Source organism: Stegodyphus dumicola, chromosome 1, assembly GCF_044657685.1.
Source record: "Stegodyphus dumicola isolate Sdum_Otavi_A_Nest chromosome 1, ASM4465768v1".
Classification (NCBI taxonomy): Eukaryota; Metazoa; Arthropoda; class Arachnida; order Araneae; family Eresidae; genus Stegodyphus; species Stegodyphus dumicola.
This window is the reverse complement of record NC_140768.1, coordinates 251,580,374-251,598,962: the sequence shown is the minus strand read 5'-3', so window position 1 is coordinate 251,598,962 and position 18,589 is coordinate 251,580,374. Positions and strand designations below refer to the sequence as shown.

The 18,589-nt window shown below is 35.7% G+C and overlaps 1 non-coding gene across 1 annotated transcript; it reads left to right on the top strand.

Annotated features, from left to right (window-relative positions):
* Positions 1–206: 206 nt before the first annotated feature.
* TRNAM-CAU (transfer RNA methionine (anticodon CAU)) lies at positions 207–279 on the top strand. The gene has a single exon. It is a non-coding gene; the product is annotated as a tRNA-Met (tRNA).
* Positions 280–18,589: the final 18,310 nt, after the last annotated feature.

Genomic DNA, 18,589 nt, shown 5'->3' with positions numbered 1-18,589 from the left:
AATAATAATTAAAAGATTTATATTTTGGCTGTCAACTCACAGTGATTAATAAAACAAAGTAAGAGAACTGAATCATTAAAAAACTAATTCAAATTTGTAGAACCATTTTGCTGAGAAAAGATGTTACGTATTTTAGTTATTTTAGTTCGATGAGGAAATATACACTAGAAATATATTATAAGGTATTTATCCTGCTTTCATAGCATGCCTTCGTGGTGTAGTGGTCAGCACGCTCGACACATATTCGAGAGGTCCGTGGTTCGAGTCTCGGCGAGGGCATTGCTCATTTTTCATATCGCCTGGTTTAAAAAAAAGGCCTAATATCTCTACAGTGGCACCCGAACTAAAAGGTGGTGAATGATGATTTTTCACCAAGAGGATTTGGCGGTTGGGTCCCCTAAAATCCCTAGTCGCCCTTTAAGAGGAGGCTTATATAAGGTATTTCTCCCGCCTTTTTAGCATGCCTTCGTGGTGTAGTGGTCAGCACGCTCGTTGCGTATTCGAGAGTTCCATGGTTCGAGTTCCGGTTAGGGCATTACTAATTTTTCACATCTCATACTTCAGAAATGGCCTACTGTCTCTACAACCTTAAGTTATAATAAATGCGCTGACTTCTGATTAAATATGCATTCCAAATGTGGGGTAGCAAATAATGATAAAAACAGTAATCTCTTTTATACCAGTTGCAATTAGCGAAATAAATCGAATTTTAAGACTCAAAGCTAAAAGACTAACCGGCGGCCAAATAATACAATTTTTATGGCTTTTCACTCTGGGTAACGTGCAAATCCTTACCTTATCGTACTATATATAAAGTAATTTTTTTGTACAAACTTATGAAACGGTTTCAGTTAATTATAAAACTATTGCGAATTTTTCACCTACCTGAACTTATTTTGGACACACTGCAAACTACTTTTGTTTGCTTTTATGTCTAATATTATGCAGAAATTTATCCCTTTTTTTTTTTTTTTCCTTTTACTCTCGTAATATTTGATTAAAGCTTTGGTTTCCTTCACCCAAATAAATTATTTCCGAAACCTGCGAATTTTTGAATTCACTTTCAGATGAGTTATCTAATTCATTTTCAGAACTCATGAACGAGATTTTGTTTTTCTGTTACTTCACCTTCATCTGCTATTTTCCTTGAACTTTTAGATTTTAAAAATCAGGCTTTTCTATTAAATATCATATCGTGTAAAATCTGTTAATTACAGATCCCTATCTTTATAATTTGAAACAATATCCAGACTATGAACACGTATTTTAGGACCACATTTCCTATTCAATGTCTCCTTGATTTTGGGGCATTAGCAATAAACTTGATTGCAAGTAAAAAGTAACTATTTGCAATTTTCCCCCTTTCCGCTGAAAAGAATTACAAAATATTGATAGCAGTGACCATTTAATGAAAATCATATGTATATGTCATGTAACATAAATAATGTGCAGAGAATTTAATTGTAAAGATTTTGATTTAAAGGACGAACTGTAAAGTTCGCAAGCCGAAACTAGGTGCGATTATTTTTTTGATCAGAGGCTATCGAAGGAAACGAAATTTCAAAGCTCTGCAAATCTGTACAGAAAGTTTATTTTTACTGACTGAAAAAGTTAAATTAACTTAATAGTTTTCTTTCTGGAGGCGTGGAATGCATTATATTTCCCCGAAATCGGTTTTAAGCTCAAATAAATAATAACTGTTTTACTGAATTTAGGAAACGTTTTCCATAAAAATTAATTGAAATTATTGGAAATAAAGCGGTACATAAATTATCTACAAATGTTTTTTCTCACTTATAAAACTCATTCCTCTTACGAAATGTTTAAAAAATGTGTCTGCTAAATAAATATGAATGAGAAATTCAAAACGTAGAAGTCTAATTATAATTAGCTTTCCTGTAAGAAGAAACGATTAGTTGTCTTGTCTGTTAACACGCAGCCAGAGAATTATATTCATAGTATGATTCAGAACGAAACGTTTTTTGATACACTGAATATTGAAGTACTACATTCGCGTGCAAAATTAAAATAATTTTCACGTTATGTAGAATTTCTGAGAAACTAATGGACATATGTTAATGAAATTTGGTATGGTGCTATAAATGAAATTTGGTATACATTTAAAACAGAGAAAGAGAAAATAGCTTCTGTACCATTCAGAAGTTATTTTATGTGTGTATGATTGTCAGTAAATCTTATAGTGCATGGGTGTTCAAAATCTACTTTGTGATATCAAATTGAAATGAGTCTAATTTGGGTTACGGCACCTCACTAAGCCAGATAGCCAGATGATAGACGCGCAGAGTGATAGTATATAGTATACTGCAGTTGAGGAGTCCGTAGGGCAGCCGATCCCACTCTTGCAGCAAGGTAATTTTCAGTTCGGGGGGGGGTGATTCTCGTAGGGCGTTGTCGAGATAAATTTGCCCTTCCAAAAGCATCATAGATATTTCCCTTAGGGTTAAGGTCAGGAGATATGGCTGGCCAATTCATGCGGCGTATATGCTCACTTTCCAGGTAATCTTCGAACTACTCCGGCCTATGTGGACGAGGTCTGTCTTCCATTAACAAAAAACGAGGAAAAACTGTACCCCTGAAATGGCGAATACCGAGCTCTGCGATCTCTTCTGTATACCTTACAGCAGCAAGGAAGCCTTCCTCAAACACACGGGTGTACAGCGTTGCATGGTAGTTGATAAGATAGCTGTTTCACATCGCCCAAAACGCCCAAATTCAGATATTGGTAGGTCAGCCGAAAGCCTGAATCAGTTTCTACCTGGTGTTTTCCCCCATTGCGTAATTACATGGCTCTTTGCTTTCGGGAGTTATTAAATGACATGGCAATAATTCTTAAATTTATTGACTATTTATGTAAAATTTAATTGAATATTTATATCTAACTTATTAACGATTTATATAAAATTTAATTGACTATTTGTATCTAATTTATTGACTATTTAAATGACATGCAATCATTCTTCATTCAAAGTAGTTCTGCTATTTAAATGCACTATCCTTCTCCTTTGTTTAGCGTCAATGTTTAGTTATTGATGCCCGATGTTGCTATCTTGACCTAAGGGAAAATTGCACGCAGAGGTGAAAGCGTATGAAGGTCCCAAGAGAGAAGTTGTCGCTTTACGTATTTTATAGAAGTTGTCGTAAGGTATTCTTAGCGCTGTAGCACTCAACTTAGCATGAGGGAAAACAATCAATCCCAACAAAAATAAATATAAACGGGCGTTTCAGATATTTCAGATATTTGAGTGAAACAGATTTTGGCCTCTACCGTTGCGAAAGAGTCAAAGAAAGCGCATGTTTCTGTGTGCGTGCGGGCGTTATTCGAGAAGAGTCCAGAGAGGAACTTTTGTTATAGATAGAGCGCTTGATTTAAAAGCTACAGCATAAGCTTCTACTGCATGTCTTTCAGTATGTATGTTCCAGATAAAAGAGCTATCCGACGTCATACCTAAATAGTCGAATATCTTTATCGTAGGTACTGGAGTGCCAAACAGAATGAGTTGATGATTTTTATCTTGCTTAAATTTGCATTGTTGAATGATCAATAATTTGAATTTTTCTGGGTTGATTTTAAATTTTCCTCTGGAACATCGTTCCTCAACAATTTGCATTTTAATTCAGAGCTCAGTGATAGCATATATCTGTTGTAGCGATTTTGCAAAAAGTACTGTATCATTATCAGGGCAAACATTTATGCAACTAATATCCTCACTGACGAGGAGAAAATCATAAATAAGTTCTTTTTGTCAGAGATGGTCAAAAGCTTCAAATTCTATCAGGATTCTTCCCGTTTATAGAGTTAAGCGTTGATAACTTATTCATTTACGCACCGCTGTTATTCGTTTACGGACCAATTAAAACTTAGCATTGGTTGAGTAACCGATTGAATATCTTATTAAAGAAGAAGTTATATTTTTATATTGAAGGAAAAATGTTGTTTCGTTATTTTCAAAAGAGACTCTCTAAATCATTCTTATATTATCTTTTTTTTTCAGTGTTATAAAAGAAGTCATACTTTTTTTGTGTTATATTTTACCTTTTATGATAAAATTAATTTTTTGTTGGTCATCATCAGAAGACGATGATAAAATCTTACCAATCTACATCATTTATGTTTCATTATTTCTAGGTTTCTTTGTGGAGTCTTTAGGTTTGCTGGAGCACGAAACATGAAAAATGTCCAATGCCCTCACCGAAATTCGAACTTTGTACCTCCCAATGCTAGACGGATGTGTTTTCAATTACATTTTGAAGGCTTATGGCAAAAGAAAAGGAGAAAGTGCTTTACATTATCACGCACTGGAAAGGAAACTGCAGAGGTAAGGATCCAATAGCTAAATCCTGGTGGTATTGAGATATCAGTCACCAAAATGTTAGTTTCGGCGCCACTATACAGTCATTAAGTTTTTCGAAGCAAGGGAGAGGAAAAATCTACACTGTCTTCTCTAGGATTCAGATTCTGGACATCCAACTGCCAGCTCGTCGTGTATCCAATTGCACCACGAAGGCACGTTGAAAGAAAGAAGAAAAGGTTTTACATTCTCCTCCACTTAAAAGGCGACTGGTTGACTGGGATACTTTCGCCAAATCCATGAGGTGAAGAATCAACATCTACCATATTATTGTTCGAATGCCATTTGTAAAGTCTTTTGGAATTTTTTTAAGCCAGAAATCAACAGTGCACTAGTTTTGATTAGGATTCCGAATTTGCGGATGCTAACCGAAAGTGCTTCCAGTAACACCAAGAACTCACGCGGTAAGGAATGTGAAAATACTTAAAATTTAACTGCAGCTCTGTCCGAAAAGTACTTTTTCCACATACGGTTTGATGCATACAGAAGAACAGAAAAAAAAAAAAAAAAAAAAAAAACACGCCTATATAATTTGTTTAAAATGTCAAGTTTAATGTTGGATAAAAAATAAAATAGTGAGATTTGGAATCCAGGTGTCAATATCTCGAGAAAGTCTCACAGAGAAAAAGCTGATGAAAACATACAAAAAGAAATTACCTGATACGAAAGGTAGGATTTTCTGCTTGAAATATAAAAAGGTTTGCTTATACATGCAGAAAAATAGATAAATCGTTTTGGACAGTTAACGAATAAAAACTAATTAGATAATGCTCTAGCTATAAAGTACAAAATAATTTTTCGTGCCAGCCTATTAATAATTTTTTTTTCTCTGAATTAATATTCCAGTTAAAAATATTAGGTTAAAAAGTCGGATGCATATAAATGTTACAAAGTCAACAGCAGTGGGGCAAAATACACTAATATTCTTTTGATGACATTTTTTGCAAGAATTTTTATTTAAGACAGATAGGAATGGGCTCTATATCATAAAAGAGTAATGATAATGACTGTTTTTATGAATATTAATGAAATAAAATGGTGGAAAAAATTTCGGTATCATTAATCTCTCTCTCTCTCTTTTTTTTTTTTTTTTTTTTTTTTTTTTAAAGTTCGCGATCATGCCTCTGAAGCTAGGCAGGGACAAAGGAATGTGCTGCATATTTATGATGTGTAAGTTTCATATAGGACAATTAAAATGAGTTCTTAACGTTTGCTTGAAACATTCTTAACTTCACTTCTGTGAGTTCTAAACACATGCAGGGGAGTAGTACATAAACTGAAACAATCCCTCCAGACGATATCATGCCTGCAATTTAATAATGAACGTTTAGTTTCAAAATCGAGCATGAAGAGCTTATTATTAGCTAGCAATTTATTAGGATTTCATTTGTTTTGCCTAATGTACGGTGGTTTTATTTTTTATAATTTGATTATTGCATGCATTTATTTAGCCGCATGTCTAATAAGTGAGTTTTCGGTAGATATTTATAACTCTAATAAGATCTCGCTTAACTTTGCTTTCGCAGATCTGATATTCCGATATATAATATATATATTTATGTATGCGGATGGTAGAGAATTTCTTACACAAACCACTGTATTACGGTCAGTTAGCCGTGACTGTAGTAGTTTTAGAAAACGTATGGAAAAAGTTAACTGAATGCAGTTGTGAAACATTTGCGCTAAAATTTACGTAATTTAACATGTATGTTTACCGAAGTGTAACTTTTCATTTTTTAGAACCAACTAAAGAATTTTTTAGAACCAACTAAGAATAAACTAAGGATTCCATACTTGTTGTTTATTCCGTACCTTCCAATACATTTCAAAAAAATATCATGATCTATGAGCCTCGCAAGCATTCGGCACTTTTTGAATTTATTCCAGAATCTTCTAGATAGATTACAATTGTATATACAAAATTTTTTAAATTTTAATTTATTTTAATTAATTATTAGTCGAAAGGGTCAATTTGACGAGAAGGACTATTAATCTTTTTTTGTATTTTGCGTTGGTTCACTATGAACGGCGAATCTCTTTTTAAATTGTTGCCTCCAAATATTAGAGCCCTGCATTATATTTAAAGAAATTAAATAATGAAGAATCTGCATAAATATATGTATGTTTCTCTCATTGTGATAAAACAAATGCACCTAGAGCCATACAATTTTTAATAACGTAATCATCCACCGAATATGGGCATCTAGAAGCCTTCATTTGGAATTTGTTTTATTATCGATTTCATGTTTTGTAACCCTTTAACGAATTTATGATTAACAAACTCAACGATTTCAAAGCGAGCAATGGCAACAGTGTACGGGGAAAAATTATCTCCAGCGCGGTAGGCTATATATGGGAAGATCTAAAGGTATGCTAATTTTAAAATTTTTTTGCGATATTACTGTTGAATCAAATTTTATAGTTTACGTGCGAACATGATATTTAATAAATAAAGATAATACACAAAACGTTAAATAAACGCCCCTTAATGCGTAATGTAAAATCTGAAAGCCTTTTATTATTTTTAGTCCAAAGGGGCTTTGTCCCTGAAAGACTGCTGCTTTCGTTTCGTTCGATTTTGCGTTGGTACATTATACGTATACGTTTCACTTTTCAAATTGTTGCCACCAAATATTAGAGTCCTGCATTATATTTGAAGAAATTAAGTATTGCAAAATCTGCATAAATTTATGCATATTTCTCACATTGTGATAAAACAACGGTACATAGAGCCATCGAATTTTGAATGATGTAATCCTACTGCGAATATGAGCATGTGGAAACCCAAATTTGAAATTTGGAATTTGTTTTAATATCGATTTCAAATCTTGTAAAACTTTAACGAATTTTCGATTAACAAACTCAAGAATTTCAAAGCAAGCAATTTCAACGTTGTACAAAAAAACATTTTTATTTCCAGCGTGCGAGACTCTGTATCGGAAATTCTAAAGATATGCTCAATTTAAAACTATTTTCCGATGTTGCTCTTGAACTGAATTTTAAGGTTTAAGTGCGAAAAACGTGATATTTAATAAATAAAGGTAACAGACAACATATTAAAAAAATCCTGTTTGGACGTAATTTAAAATCTGAAAACTTTCTGATTTTATTTTTTTAAATTCATTTCTCTTTTGTTTATTTTATTTTGCTGCGTTAGGACGATGGTGGGGATAGCTTACTTTTTATATTTTTAAGTCAGTTTTGATCACGATGCTCCTGACTAGTGAACAGTGTATGGGGATCAGAAGATAACAATCTTTATGATACCACTTTTTAAATACGATTGCTAAAACTACACTTTGAGGAGGAGCATTATATAACCAATAGATTGCTCAATATCTATCTGGAGGTAACAAATAACCAACAAATACTAACAATTAGTCATTAATTGCTAATTTCATTAATATAATTTAATCTAATTCTTGAATAATACTCATGTGGAACTTTATCATTGCAAGTAGCTATTTACGTTGTAGAGTTATTAGGTATTTTATAGAAAGAGGCAAGATGAAAAATTAACAACGCCTTCGCCGGGAATCGAACCACGGACCTCTGGAATACCGGCCTAGTGTGCTACCGTTACACCACGAAGGCACGCTAGGGAAGTGGTAGAAATACCTTATAACATTATTAATCACATATTATGTTAGGACTCACATCAATGTCAGGACATGATGTCTATAATACATTTTAGCAGCTTTAGAGTTTTCAGTATATATAAATATGCATTATCTGTTGATGGTAGATGAATACGAGGTGTTCCTGTCAAGTGGCAGGAGGTCCTTTTCTTCGCAGGCACAAAAATCAGTTTCTGAGATTGCGTGAATTCGACATTCGGCATTCGGTGAGTACATTTCCGTTATGTATTTTATGCATATATGGCGTTACAAAGATTTCAAGATTTAAATTATTTTAATTCTGAGTTTACATAATTTTATTACTTTTAAAAGCAGCATGAATTGCGCTACAGAAAAATTTATAAATAGGCTAATCAATTTACAATGTGATATAAATCTTACTCAAAGATTTGAAAATACAGATTTATTCGCGCTTTTCCAAAAAAAGGAACCCTCAATTACTAAGGTTTGCATTAAGAATAATCGCCTTGTTTAGGAATGTCAACAGTCTTTATATGTCAACAGTTTTTTTTTTTTTTTTTTTTTTTCATTTCCGAAAATTAATAAGAAAATAACGTGATTGTTCGATCATTATCTACAATTCGTGACAAAGCTGATTTCTAGTGACGTTTTTCCAACTCAAGGAGAAATAAATTTTGTATTAAAATACAAAATGCATGATTATAAACTTACCAGCATATGTATTCAAGTATCGGAAAAGATTTAATAAATAAGAGAAAGAGACTAGGTTGTCATTATTGATTCTTAAGTTTTGTCCCATTTGTAAAGTTTTCATAATAATTTTAGTTCCGTTTAATTAAAATAATTTGCTTAATTATTAATTAAGCTAGCTCATTAAAATTATTTGAAATAAATGCCAGTCTGTAATATGTGTTAGTCTGAGTTTGTTTAATAATAATTTTATATTGCTGACAAAAAGCCGTTTTGCTAAAAAAAATGGTCTGGCTCTTCAAATGTTTTTAAATCGTGCATTTAGCTGGCATACAATTTGAGTCTGAAACCACTGGCCTATTCTTTTTTTTTTTTTTTTTCTTTATTTTAAGAAGGAATTCATCTGTATGCCGACCATTTTAGTTGTTATCCCACCGCTGCACACGCATTCTACAATTGATAGCTGTAATGCCAATTATTTGATTATTTTCTTAAAGTGTCATCTGAACTCTGGGAGTCAGGGCAGCTTACAGAAAGAAGAGATTGTAGCAAAATTAGCTTTCTTTAGCTGTTTTGAATTACGTTCTATTGGACATTTGAGTAGTTAAATGATAACTACTGTGAGATATTGTAATACTGCAGGATAATTTGAGAAAATTTAAGCATTTTTGTTGTGATCATAATAAATTTTTGTTCATTTTTCATCGGACTTGTGCATTCTTTTCGTAACGAACCCGTACGCACGCAACACTTTTTGGAGTCAGAAGTGGGATTTTGAATGCCAATTACAAGAGCGACGGACGAACAATTCAGGCAAATGATGACTGCATTTGCTGCTTTCCAAGAAAAGATGGAAGGGGCCGTCAATTCCGCTAAGGAAGAAATGAAATTGGGCCAGGAATCCGTTAAGAACGAAATGAAAGCCGTTCAAGCTGGTCAAGAAAAGATTGAAGCACGTCAAGAAGAAATGAAAAGAGAAATTACCTGCATAATAGAAAATAAATTTGAAGCTATAGAAGGCAGAATCGACACAGTTGAAAATAAAGTTGGACAAATTGAAGAAAAAGTTTCTTCCGTAAAAGATCAAATTCAAGAAAGAGTTTCTTCGGTGAAAAAAGAAATAGAAGAAAACGTGTCTTCTGTGAAAGAACATATAGAAGGGAGAATTTCTGCTGTGGAGGAATGAATTGAAGCAAAAGTTTGTGCCGTCCAACACCAAATCAAACAACTAATTGATGATAGGTTTCTGCAGTAGCCAAAGAAGTGGATATTTTAAAGAAATTCGTAGCGACGGCAGTAGTAATGGTTTTAAATTCTTACCGATGCTTGCTCGTCCATCTCTGAAGCTATACACATATGATAGCAAGACATCCTGGCAAGTGTATAAGACCCAGTTTTCTATCCTTGCGGATGAGAATGGATGGGATTCCCAAACTAAGGTCTGTGATCTCGCCGCTTCTTTGAGAGCAGACGCAGCGGATATCCTGCAGACGCTTCCCGAAAATCAAAGACTAGATTTCAAAGCTCTATCCGGCGCTTTGGAGACAAATGTTTAAAAGACTACAGCAGGCTCAAATTAAAATCCCGGACAGGCCCCCAAAAAATTGTTGCGTGCGTACGGGTTCGTTAGGAAAAGAATGCACAAGTCCGATGAAAAATGAACAAAAATTTATTATTATCACAACCAAAATGCTTAAATTTTCTCAAATTATCATGCAGTATTACAATATCTCACAGTAGTTATCTTTTAACTACTCAAATGTCCAATAGAACGTAATTCAAAACAGCTAAAGAAAGCTAATCCGCGAATTCGCTAAAATCAACAAGAGCAGTTTTCTAAACAACAAACTAAGCTACTACTACGAACTGAGATGTTTTCCTCCTTTTACAAGATTTTAAAATCACGCGCTAGAATTTTCTAGTACTTTCTCGAAATCAAAAAGAGATATTTATTTATTTAACGCACGCGCTCTTGTATTTTCAATTTTCCGGCTTAGCTTTCTTTTAATATTCATCACGCGCTGCACTGCGCGAGAAATAAAACCATTTAATTTATAATTGAACTAACATTAGCTTTTTAAATACCAAATTCGTAACACTGCCCCCTTCCAAGGACTGCACGTCCCGGGCAGTACAATCCCTGGACAGGAAGCCAAACTTAGAACTGAGGCATAAATGCAACTGAGGCATAAACATTACATTACAATATCAAACAACATGGACAATAAATGTGATAGATAACTTAAACAAATCAAATACTAAATGCATATCAAATCAAATACACATTTAAAAACAAAAAGGACCATGGTCTTATACTATTTACAATTATTTACATTACGTACTATGGCCATAGTAATGAGCTAACCTGTCGTAATGAACGACTTTAGGTTTAGAGTTCGAAGACTTACGGATCCGAACCATGACGTCATTCAGCCTGTTTAGGACCGTGTACGGACCATCCCAAGGTGACTGTAATTTTAGACAAAGTCCTTTCTGTCGAGTCGGATTCCACAACCACACCTTGTCTCCTTCGTGGAATTGATGTTCAGTAGGTCTAGTGTCGTAGCGGGTCTTCATCTTCTCCGACGCCAAGTTGACTCGCTCTCGTGCAAAGTTGCGCATCACTTCAAACCGGGCCTGAAGATCTTGAATATATCCCTCAGGCGATGAAGGAGCATCCGGAGGGCGACCAAACAGGAGATCACAAGGCAGACGAAGGTCACGACCGAAGAGCATCTGTGATGGGGAATAGCCGGTAGTCTCGTGGACAGCACTGCGGTAAGCCAGTAAAAACAGTGGTAATTTCTTGTCCCAATCCTGTTGGTTTCTGGAAACCACTAATGAGAGGTTATTAAGGATGGTTCGATTGAACCTCTCTACCATGCCGTCCGACTGGGGATGTAATGGCGTCGTTAGGGTTTTGTCAATGCCGAGTAGTTTGCATGGTTCTTTGATTACTGCCGACGTAAAATTCCTTCCCTGATCGAAATGTAACTGAAGAGGCACTCCGAACCTCGAAATCCAGTACTGTACCATCACCTCAGCTATTGTAACAGCCTCTTGATCAGGAATAGGATACGCTTCAGGCTACTTGGTGAAGTAATCAATGACAACGAGTATGTATTTGTTGCCATGAGCAGTTCGTGGCAGAGGTGCCAAGATGTCAAAGGCGATACGTTCAAACGGCGCATCTACGTTGTAACGTTGCAGCTTGCCTCGGCTGCGTTTCCTCGGTCCTTTCCGACCTGCACAGGCATCGCATTATCGGCACCACTTTTGCACGTCATCCTTTGCATTATTCCAGTAAAAACGCTCACGAACTCACTGCAAGGTTTTCATTATTCCAAAGTGACCTCCTGTAGGGCTGTTCAGTAGTGACCTTCCGCTCAGTAGTGACCGTTGTGTGCTGTCCGTTTCACGCGGCAATTAGTGACACACAAGCAACATCCAAGACGTCTACCGTTTGCTAAACAGGAAGAGGTACGAACACTTTTAAAGGATATGGAAGAAGGCAATGTCAACGAGCTTTCAGCAAGTCCATGGTCATCTCCCATCGTCCTAGTCCGAAAGAAAGACGGCTCAACAAGATTTTGCGTCGGCTATCGCCGGTTGAATGAGGTTACGAAGAAAGACAGTTACCTTCTTCCTAGAATTGACGACATTCTAGACACTCTTTCTGGAAGCAAGTGGTTCTCAACGCTTGATTTAAAGAGTGGGTATTGGCAGGTAGAAATACACCCTGATGATCGAGAAAAGACGGAATTTACTACGAGACAAGAGCTTTGGCAATTCAATGTGATGCCGTTTGGACTGTGTAATACGCTGGCAACATTCGAACGCCTTATGGAGACTGTTTTCAAAGGTCTTTCCTACGAAGTCTGTCTGATATACCTGGACGATATCATCATCGTCGGAAAGAGTTTTTAAGAGCATCTAGAAAATCTTAGAAAGATGCTTCAGAAACTGAAGGAAGCCAATCTGAAGCTGAGTCCCGCTAAATGCAAATTGTTCCGAAAGGAAGTGACTTACCTGGGACATGTCATCTCTGCAGAAGGTGTGTGCACGGGTCCTGAAAAGGTGTCAGCCGTTAAATCCTGGAAACGTCCCGAAAATTTCCATCAGCTGAGAAGTATCCTAGGGCTTTGCACCTACTATAGGAGATTCTTGAAGGACTTTTCTTCCATCGCAAGACCCCTTCACAAGCTGACAGAGAACAAGCAAAAGTTCTTGTGGACAAAAGAATGCGAGGATGCATTTAACAACTTAAAGAAGGCTTTAACATCTGCTCCGATCCTGACGTATCCTCAGCTTGACAGACCATTTATTCTCGACACAGACACGAGCAATGAAAGTGTCGGTGCTGTTTTGTCCCAAGAAATAAACGGCGAAGAACGTGTAGTGGCGTACTAGAGCAAGTGCCTGTCTAAACCGGAGAGGAATTATTGTGTCACCAGGAAAGAGTTGCTCGCCATAGTCAAAGCTGTAGAATATTTCCATCATTATCTATACGGCAGAAAATTCCTCCTCCGCACGGACCATGCCTCATTGGCCTGGCTTTTAAATTTCAAGAATCCTGAGGGTCAAATAGCCAGGTGGATACAGACTCCAAGAATATGACATCACTATTCGTCATCGTAAGGGATCATCACACGGGAACGCCGACGCCCTGTCTAGACGACCTTGGCCAGAAAGCTGCCGATATTGTTCCAGGGTGGAAACGAAATACGAGCTGCTGACTCCCGTCGCAAGACAAATTACAACATCAACATCGGCTGATCGAGAACCGTGGAGTGATGATGAAGTGAGGAAAGACCAGCTAGAAGACCGCGACATTAAACCCATAATTGATTTAATGGAGTCATCAAACAGAAAACCTACCTGGCAGGACATTTCTTAATGTTGTCCTACAAGAAAACATAATTGGGCACTCTGGGATTCACTTCACATTCGAAACGGCGTCTTATACCGGAAATTCGAATCGGATGATGGGAAGACGTTCCGATGGCAGCTTATACTTCCAAGATCCCGCATTCCTGATGTCCTTAAAGAACTACATAACAGCCCTACAGGAGGTCACTTTGGAATAATGAAAATCTTGCAGAGAGTTCATGAGCGCTTTTACTGGAATAATGCAAAGGATGACGTGCAAAAGTGGTGCCGATCATGCGATGCCTACCGGCTATTCCCCATCACAGATGCTCTTCGGTCGTGACCTTCGTCTGCCTTGTGATCTCCTGTTTGGTCGCCCTCCGGATGCTCCTTCATCGCCTGAGGGATATATTCAAGATCTTCAGGCCCGGTTTGAAGCGATGCACAACTTTGCACGAGAGCGAGTCAATTTGGCGACGGAGAAGATGAAGACCCGCTACGACACAAGAACTACTGAACATCAATTCCACGAAGGAGACAGGGTGTGGTTGTGGAATCCGATTCGACAGAAAGGACTTTGTCTAAAATTACAGTCACCTTGGGATGGTCCGTACACGGTCCTAAACAGACTGAATGACGTCGTGGTTCGGATCCGTAAGTCTTCGAACTTCAAACCTAAAGTCGTTCATTACGACAGGTTAGCTCATTACTATGGCCATAGTACGTAATGTAAATAATTGTAAATAGTACAAGACCATGGTCCTTTTTGCTTTTAAATGTGTATTTGATTTGATATGCATTTAGTATTTGATTTGTTTAAGTTATCTATTACATTTATTGTTCATGTTGTTTGATATTGTAATGTAATGTTTATGCCTCAGTTGTAAGTTTGGCTTCCTGTCCAGGGATTGTACTGCCCGGGACGTGCAGTCCTTGGAAAGGGGGCAGTGTTACGAATTTGGTATTTAAAAAGCTAATGTTAGTTCAATTATAAATTAAATGGTTTTTATTTCTCGCGCAGTGCAGCGCGTGACGAATATTAAAAGAAAGGTTATCCGAAAAATTGAAAATACAAGAGCGCGTTCGTTAAATAAATAAATATCTCTTTTTGATTTCGAGAAAGTACTAGAAAATTCTAGCGGGTGATTTTAAAATCTTATAAAAGGAAGAAAATATCTCAGTTCGTAGTAGTTGCTTAGGTTGTTGTTGTTTAGAAAACTGCTCTTGTTGATTTTAGCGAATTCGCGGATTAGCTTTAGCTGTTTTGATTTACATTCTATTGGACATTTGAGTAGTTAAAAGATAACTACTGTGAGATATTGTAATACTGCATGATAATTTGAGAAAATTTAAGCATTTTTGTTGTGATAATAATAATTTTTTTTTTCATTTTTCATCGGACTTGTGCATTCTTTTCGTAACGAACCCGTACGCACGCAACACTATCTTATCTTACCTAAGTACTATATCTTATCTCGTTCATTTGTGCTTAAGCAGCTGAGGATGATGGTTCAGTAAAACCGTTGAAACTAGTCTTGTGAAAATTTACAAATATAATATAATGCTGATTTTTGTTGTTTGACTTCTAAAATATTACTTGCTGCGCCTGTTATTTTATCGTAATACCAAGAAGAGTTAATCCCTGTTTCAGTATTTTGAAAATTCTGTTAAGCAGAGTATTTCGAAATTAAACTCAAAGAAAAAGCAGTACTCATCACTCTTTGTAATGCAAAAGCAACGAAAAATCACTAAACATTTAACCATCGAAAGCGGTTTCTAATATAATTGAACAATTATTAATATTGCAAATAAAAGAAAAGTCTTTTATTATCAATTTTTAACGTTATTGCTTGTTTGGAATTAAGCTGAAACTAGTGTTGTTGGATAGTAATATGAAAGTTAGATATCTTGAATAACGTAATCTTTATTAGATGCTCTTACAGCTCAAATTATGTGGAAGGTGAAATTATCAGTTTATGCGCTAGGTAGGAAATTGCAAAAAATGCTGTTCAACTTTTGATCTGATTTATTAACCGAATAAAGCAGAGCACGCACGCGAGTGTATGTGCCCAAGGGAAGCTTATAGATAATGTTCAAAGACTCGTAGTATTAAGATAAAAATCATAAAATCATAAAAGTCAATATAGTCTTTTCAGATCGAACATCCAAAGTTCACGGTTTTTATTTGGTGTAGAAATAATTCATAGCCGTAATAATCCAAATGAAAGAATATTAAAAAAAATGTACCTGCGTTGTGTCCGTAACAACCCAAAAAGGAAGGGTATTACGATAATATTCTGGTGTTTGTTAATAATATCATTAATATACCTGTGTGTGGTACCAAAATGTACTCAGCACATTTTTTACCTGTGAAATACTGTTTTATTTCACTCCTAGAACTGTCGCAGAAATACAGACAAATATCTGGTCATCAAGAATCTACATCACTCCAGATACAATTATTTTCGCGAGTTCATCATACAGTTTCAGAAAAATAAAAAAGGAAATTCTTGAAACATCACAAAATTCACTAGTTCGATACTGTCATGCTAGCAGGAGAATCCAGGTCTTAGTACGACGAAAAATGACCGGATATTTTGGGCATAATTGCCATTCTCGTACACAGGTATGAAGGATAAAAACCACATGTAGAAGCACGAGGACGTATGAGTTGAAATGGCGGTACCGCATAGCCTGGAAGTAAATATTATTCGACATGCCTTGCAGCCTTTATTCATGCTTCCGCAGAATACACCTCAAGGTGAAGCGAGAGGGAAAAAGGAAAGCGAGTGAACCTTAAACCGGTCTATTTATAATCTCTTTAACCAACATCCTTAAACTTTCGGAAAGGAATTCGGAGTGAAAAAGTGGCTTCCATCACAGTCTGCCATTTGAAACTATTTTATTGAGGAATGGATTTATATTTAGCTAAAACAGATCAAGATGCAACATAGAAACTCTGTTTCGAAAATATAAGGCAATCTCTAGAGAATTCCTTGACTAACTAGGATAAAGCAATATAGTACAAAGAATTTGATTTTGAATTGTAATTTGAATTCTAAAGTGAATATATCCAGTTGTGGAGAAATTATTTAATTACATGTTTTGTAGTCATGTTATAAAATCAGTATCACAAATTTTAAGTGACATAATGTATTGCATAGTTTTAAAGATAATTTTCATACGTCTTTCTACCAGAATGACATTTGCTGTTAAAAGACAGACAAAAATCCAGTCCTCTTTCTTAAAAATAGAGGCTCAGAAAAGAAACAGATTAAATTGAAGAAGCTGCTGCAGAAAGAATTTCCTGTGGGCATGAGAAGAAAGAATGTTGGAAATTTCATATTTTTTGACTTGCTTCGTAATCCTGGAATCTTTGGACACATTAAATTGCAATATACGTGCCTGTGGAATCCCGCAACCTTTAGTCTTTCGCTTCTATCACAAAATGTGTGATGATATCATACAATGACAAATCTGATGATATCAAACAAAGACTTTCAAAAATGAGTGAGTTTTAAAATAGAGGCTTTAACTAAACTGATTTCACTAGCAATAAGAAACCGAGGACAATAAGAGCCGTTTTTAAATTCTGAAATATAATTCACGAGCATGAAGATAAGAGAGAGTATTTTATCTTTGTACTCTTCTCGCGGAGCCATTATTTGAATGCGCTGCACTTAAGATACCTATATTTCTTTGTTGTTTAAAACACGTCGCTAGCATTCTATGGAAGGCACACTGCTTCAATGATTTTCTTCGCCGTGAAAAAATACTGTTGTCAATAGCTTTTTCACCCGTCTTAAGAGCATATTAGCGGTACCTTTGCATTGTATGGTTTTTGTTTATAAGGCATAGCTCCTAATAAAGAGAGATACAAATTTTCCTTTTTCTTTGAGCAGGAGAGATATTACCTGTCTGATATAATATTTTATAAATTATAACTACTTTCTAGCACGAGAATTTAACTGCGTCGAACAGTTTTCATACGCTAATAATATGACCCACCAGCGACTGAGGGGTAAAATCCCTGAACACTGCTAGTTTGACCTGGATTTTGATTCCAGACAAACGGGTTGGCTGTATAGATTTTCCTGATGTGTGACATGGATACGAGCCAGGAACCCTTAGAATATTCTTCGTAAAGGCATCCATCCTGTAAGGTAGATAGCCCAGTCAGGCTTTGCTGTATTCCAAATAAACTAAACCAAACCGAACAGGAAATGATCCCTATCTTTAAGATTTATTCTTTTCTGAGATTTTTAACTGTTAGATATAGAAAATTTCCAATCTATCAGTCTTTGATGAAGCTATTTAATTTTTCACCTAATTATAACATAGCAAATAATTAAACAAAACTGTACTGCGCTGTTAATCCTTTATTCTGTGATTAAAATCCAACTAGCACTCGTTGTAATATCTACGCAATTAATTAAGAATAATGTTTGATATCATTTAGGTTTGGATTTGGTTCTATGAAATTACGGCTAAGCCCACAGGGCTATCTGTTTAAGGGGAGTGATGCCTTTGTGAAGGACTTCCAAAGGGGACTGTCTCGTATACGCTTTACATGTGAGAAAAATCACGAAAACGTCCATACAGCCAGCTCGTTCGAGGGATTCGAACTTCGGACCGAGCTACCAGTATTCCGCGACTCTAGCGCTCAGCCGCTTGTGGGCTTTGATATCAATTACGAATGCCCAAATTGTCTTGAGTGCTTGTTGATATACTTGGTATATGTTATAATTATAAAAGCAATAATAACTACATTTAGTGATGGATGTACATTTAATATTTGCATTTCTTTTTTCTTTTGCCTTATTTATTTTCTCACTGTTTAATTTTATGCTATGATTTTTACAATAATCTTGTTGCTGGCAACATGCTTTATTTTACTACTGAGTTTGTGTGAATGGCAACAGTTGTTCATGTTTATGTTTCAGTAGAATAGCCTTCTTAGCCGCACTGTGCTGCAGACAATTTTTCTCTTAAATATTTCATGCTTAAAATATCAATAAACGTTTTATACAAAGCTGATGCTTTTTAGTTCAAGGCAACTAT